We start from the raw sequence: 6,092 nt of genomic DNA on the forward strand, positions 1-6,092 counted from the left end.
GGAAGAGAGCAGCACTTGGGAGACGCTGCCTTGCCTTAATTAATTGTGTGTGAGGTTTCCAGGGTTTAATTTAGGGTGTTACAAAAATCCTCCTGGGTCAGACCACGACATCTCCAGCACTGGGACCCACCTCAGGAGGCAGCAGGAGTTATGAGCAGGGAACGTGTCACAGAATCATGGAATTGTGGAGTCTCCTGAGCTGGAAGGGACCCACCAGCCTGGGGCTGCAGGGAACTGGCAGTGACAGCGCTGTGATCTCATTCCTGAGGTGCAGCTGAGGCCTCTGAGCTCTGATCTCATTCCCCAGTTGCAGCTGAGGGCTCTGAGCTCAGCATTGATCTAAAATGGGGTTTCTGGTGCTTTGGTGAGAGGTGGTGAGCTGCAGGTTGATGAGTCAATGAGATAGGAACAATTCTCCTCCGGGAAACAACCCCAGGTGCAATTATTAATCTGTTGGTAGTGCCTCTTGCTTTCCAGGGATATCTGGAGTCACCCTTGGAGCTGCAGAATGGGACCAGTCTGGTAGGTTTATACCCAGAGGGGAGAATCCAAAGAAACATTTTCTGTCTTCACCTCTGCCTTTCTGATGTTTCACCCGAGTCTCACTCAGGCATTTTCCAGGAGCCAGCACTGACTCTGAGTGTTGGGGCTCCTGACCTTCCCACAGCCCAGGCCCAGCAGCCAGGGTGAAGAAACCCCCAGAAAAGCCTGGGACACCCTCATGGCATTCTTTTGGTTTTGAGGTCCCCACCCAATCCGTAAACTCCAAGTGACCCCTCCCAAGAGCACCACTGGTTTGTTTAATCAGTGATTAAACTGAAATTTTATTTCCATTTCCAAACATGCTCTGTCAGTCTGTACATTCCCTTTTTGCTTTGTGATAAAACCAAGGTAACAGAAAAACACCATCATGGAACTTCTGTGGCATGGCTTTGCTAAGGCAGGGCTGCACACCTGGGACTCTGATGGCACAGCCTGAGCTCTCCCCTTTCTGCCCGCAGGTAACTTTAGCCAGGAGCTGCTCACTGAGACTCTTTTATTCCTGGACAGTCAGAGCTGCTGCTTCTTCTTGGGTTACAGAATCCTTTCTTCCTCAGCCTTGGGGACTGGGAGAGACATTGGATCCACCCGCTGAACACGGCTGAACCTTCCCACCCATGTCAGGTTATTGCAGAGGCCACAAATGAGCAGGATGGATGGATGGATGATGGATGGATGATGGATGGATGGATGATGGATGGATGGATGGATGGATGGATGGATGGATGGATGGATTCCCTGCAGGATGTGTGTGCCCTGTGGGACAGAGGCAGAACTGCTGAGCCCGTTCCTGGCAGTTCCTGGCTGTCCTTGGCATCCTGGCTGGAGGAGCAGGAAAATCTGAGTTCCTGGTCCTCAGCAAGGGAGCATCTCACAGCCACTCATCCAGTGTTTTTGGACCTTCCTAATTAGCCCTCAGAAGTGACTCTGGCAGCGTTGGGAATTCAGGAAGCACCATTCCCACTTTACAAGGGTGAAGTGAGGAACAGGAATCCAAAATTGCTGTTGAGTAACCCGAGCTGGGATTAAGGTGCTGGGCCCTGCCCTGCCCCCGGGGCACTGTGTGCTCCTTTTTAGCCAGGATTGTCACGCTTGGATTTAAATGCCCTTGGGAAGAGGAATGAGAGATGGGGAAAGAAGGGAGAGCAGGAAGTCCTGGGGCTTTGCCAAGATCCTTGGTAACAACACATCCAAACAACTCATGAGCTTTTCCTTATTGATGGTGGGAACTGCTGTGCCCATGGCAGGGCTGCCCAGATGAACAAATTAATGCCATTAATGTCATTTCTCCATCTCTTTTCTGGTGCTTTTCAGGACATTGTGAGGCTCTTTGGACTTTTGTGACTTAACTGCCTTTGAGGCACAAGTGCAGCCCTGAGGACCCTCCCAGCACAGCTCCTGGCCAAGCAGGATGTCCCTGGTGTCTTCAGGGCCTTGTGCTGAGCCGAGGCCTTTGGAGGAGTTAAAGATTAACTCCTGGCCAGCTCCATCTGTCCAAGGTCCAGGAGGAGCCATGCTGGGTCATCCTTGCAGCTGCATTTCCTGCTCCTGCCCTTTCCCGGTGATTCACTCGCTCCTCCTCCCTGCCAGGAGCTCTGACCTGGATGGAGAGGTGGGACAGGGACACCTGAGCTCTCCTGAACGTTCCTCTGGAGATCAGCTCCTGCTGGCAGGATGCCCTGGAGGGTTTCCTGGCTGGAATACAGTGTAGCAAGAAGGGAAAATCCTGAGTACCAAAAGATCCACCTGAGATGCAGAAAAATCCCCCACACTGTGCTCCAGGGCAGGTCCCTGCTCCTGGCAGGCAGCTGTGAGTCCATGTGAGCCTGTTGTTGTCCTGCTGTCCCCTGCATGGATTGTTTTATTTGATCACGTTCAATAAAAGGGTAAAACCTTTTCCCTGTGGCCACTTGAAGAGCGTGGCCCAGCAGCAGGGCAGGAGGCAGATGGGAAGAGCTGGTTTATTCGAAATTATAGCACAGTTTCTACACTCCAGCCCTGCCAAGGCTTTGGGTGTGGCCAGGGTCTGGCACAGGAGATGGATTGCTCAGGGCTGGCCGCCCCTGGAGCTGGGTTGGCCTGGCACGTTGGGATCAGACCCCGTGATGGCTCTGAGCTGCCCAAGGCACCTCTCCCACAGCACGACTCAGTTTTGCCTGGAAAAGCCAATCAGTTGCTTCAGCAGCGATGGAAGTTTGTGAAAATACAATGGCACAATCTCTGCTGAGTTCAGGCCCAGAAGCAGAGCCAAGAGTTTCCCTGGCTTTGGATAAAACTTTGCTGTGGTTACCACAGGATCATGTGATGGCAGCTGATCTCTCCAACCTCCAAAGTTCTCACTCCAGGCCTCTTCTACTGCACAAAAAACACCCTGAGTGTTCAAAACATCTCCCCGCTCGGGTTCATTGATAGCAGAATTATCAGCCAAGTGTTGTTGAGTAAACTGCCCCTGCTGGTGTTTCTGATCCTGCCAAGGCCTTTTCCCAGCCCTCTTCCCAGCCTGCCAGCCCAGCCACAAACCTTCAGCACCCTCAGCTGAAGGGATTTCTAAACAGACACAGTTTCTCCCTCCAGCCCAAGGACACCCTCTGGCCTGCTCAGCACAACATGTCACTTCTGTTGCCTCTTCACATTTGGGTTCTCAGCCCAGGGAATTTAGGGGCAATCAGGTCTAAGCTGGACTCTGAGCCCCTTGGAACCATGCTGATGGAGGAATGTGTGTCTAGCAATGATTTTAAAGGAACAGAAGAGCAGGAACCTGTCAGCTGGGAGCTGCTGCCCTCTCCAAGATCTCTCCCCTGTGAGGAGCACAGCCCTGAATTTTCTGGGACCTCCTTCCTGCAGGATAATGCAGGGTAAGGACAGGCAGAGTCAGCTTTGCCACAGGGTTGGTCCTCTGGAGAGATGAAAGGGACGTGGTTTGGTGGCCAAATGAAAGCTGTGGCTTTAAGGAAGAATTAAAGCCAGATGTTTCCAGCAGCTGCTGAGCCCAGCCTTTTGTGTCAGAGCCACCAAAGAGGCCCTGGCAGCATCTGCTCAGCCCCGTGGTGGGAACACCCTGTAATCCTGCAGGCTCTGCTGCCTGGGAGGAGGCAACAGGAGCTGAGGCAGAGATAGTGAGGCCAGCTCAATATTTATTTCTTGTCTGAAAATATTTATTCCTTGCTGATAGTGAGGATGGCAGCAGAGGTGTGGTAACCAAATTTAGCGCCTTTGGACAAAACACCAGGGCCAAGAGGTGGCTGAGCCACGTTGGCATCCTCTCTGCAGGCACAGAGCAAAATGTGGGGAACATGGACAGAACATCTCCCCTAAACCAGGGACTGGCCTTGGACCCCTTGGGCAGTTGATGCCCAGGTAACCAACAGATAAATCTGCTGTGCAGGGAGCTCATCAGAGTCAGGGACAATAAACAGGCCCTGCTTTTATTCGGGTGTTTGTAGTCTGCTGGGACTGAAGTGAGCACCCACTCCAGAGTGGATGTGACACAGTGAAACTCCAGGAAAAGGGAAGCTGACTCCTTGTTTCAGTTGTGGAAGGAGCAGCACTTTGCACTACGAGGGAGAGCCCAGATCTGGGAGCTGCCAGTGGGAGGTCCCAGCTCACACCCAGGAGCCATAAATCTCACCCAGCACCGCTCCTACTGCTCTGCCTCGTGGTTTTAACACTCCCTCCTGGCTTCCTAAGGACGAATTCCTGGTGCCCTCTGCTCTACCCCGAGGTGGAGTTTCCTCTTGCGAAACCAGCGGGTGTCCTGCTGGCTCTGAGAGCTGGGAAAGGCTCTGCTCCAGTTCAGGTCTCTGTGTCATGGTCCTCATCTTCCTCCTGCCCCGTCCTGAGTGTTGGGATGCTCCTGCTCTAGAGGAACAGGGGAGATGCCCTTGAATGCAGCTGTATCCCTTCTGCTGGGGAATGAGGAATAAATCCATAAGGTACGCCCGAAGCAAGGAAAAGTCAATAGAGCAGAGGGAGGTTGGTGACAGGAAATCCCAGTTTTTACTGGCATCGGCTCACATCAGATAATCTGGCTCTAACAAGAGAGAAATGGCTCCATATTCTGATTCCATGGAGCTGGGTGAGGGCTGCTGTAGGAAAGGATTTCCTTGCCTTGCCCTTTGCTTGATCTCAGGCTGGGATGTCTCATTTGTGTGTCCACTAGCTCACTCTGCTCTGGAACACCCTGGGCAGGAGGAACAATTGTTTCTGCCATGATCCCAAACCCAGCTGTTGGGGGAAGGCTTTGGGAGCTCCTGGGCTGCCTGGACGGGGCTCAAGGGGAACTGCCCGTGCCTCAGTCACAGCTGGTGACTCACAGGGAAGAACCTGCCCGGGTATAAAATACAGAACTGGGTGTTTCACCTCCCAACAGGTGACAACAGGACCTGGTCGTGTCCTGGCTCGAGCGGTGTCACTCCTGCATTTCTCTCTTGGCTGACACAGAATTGTCACCCAGCAGGAATTCCTTTCTCACTCTATGGAGCAGGGCTGGTTTTCCAACCCAGCGAGTGAGGCTGGGGCTGTTCCTGAGCTGAAGGTGTCCTGGTGACACTGAGCCTTTACCAGCCGGGTGTTTCCATGGAATGGGCAGAAACAACTGCTGGGAAATGCTCTAATCTGAGCATTAGTGGTAATTTACATCCCAGCAAAGCCTGGCTCCAGGAGTCCTCAGCTCCTGTGGGATCTCGGGTGTTTGGCAGGTCTGGAAATGGGGCTAAGAACAATTCCATGCTGTGATCCCTCTGTTGCTTTGGGAGCTCCATTTGGACACATTCAAAAATAAGGAGCAGCTTTGGAGCTCAGGAGGTTTGTGAGCCAGGGTGATGCTTACCCTTTCCAGGGGTGTGATTGAGGATTAAGGAGTTAATGGTTGCAAAGTGCTTTGGAGATGACAAGAGCAGAGAAGGGGATAAGAAGGAAGAGGTTCCCACTCCCACAATGGACCTGAGAGTGTTGTTCCAATGCTCCTGGAGCTCTGGCAGCCTTGGGGGGCTGTGACCATTCCTGGGGAGCCTTTTCAATGCCTGACACACCTCAGGGGGAAGAACCTTTCCTGATATCCAGCCTAACCCTCCCCTGGCACAGCTCCAGCTGTTCCCTTGGCTCCTGTCCCTGGTCCCAGAGAGCACAGACCAGTGCCTGATGTGACAAACTCTGATCTGACAGGGGTTTGCTCCCGTGCTGTCCCTGTGGACTGAGGTCAGGCAGCTCTTGGCAGTGAGAGGATTCAGTGTGTGAACAGTCCCCTCCCATTTATCCTGCTCCAACTTATTTATTTCTGTTTCTGTTTCTTTTTCTTTCACTCCTCCACGTCTTAGAGCTGCTACCCACGGAACAGCCAAGGGCCTGCCAGCTGGGCCGTGTTTGCTGGGCAGCTTGTGCTCTGTGTTTAATCTCCTCAATGGACCCTGATTATTCCCTGGCTCCGACTTATCCACACGGATCTGCCCAGCCCTAATTGCAGGTGATGGCGTTGGTGAGGTCCCTCACAGGGCAGGGGACCTGAGGGCTGGAATTTCCATCCTCCACCCACACCACAGTGTTTAATTCTCTCA

This window comes from Melozone crissalis, unplaced genomic scaffold, assembly GCF_028551555.1.
Source record: "Melozone crissalis strain CALT ecotype California unplaced genomic scaffold, PUWL_Pcris_2 ptg000160l_1, whole genome shotgun sequence".
Taxonomy (NCBI): Eukaryota; Metazoa; Chordata; class Aves; order Passeriformes; family Passerellidae; genus Melozone; species Melozone crissalis.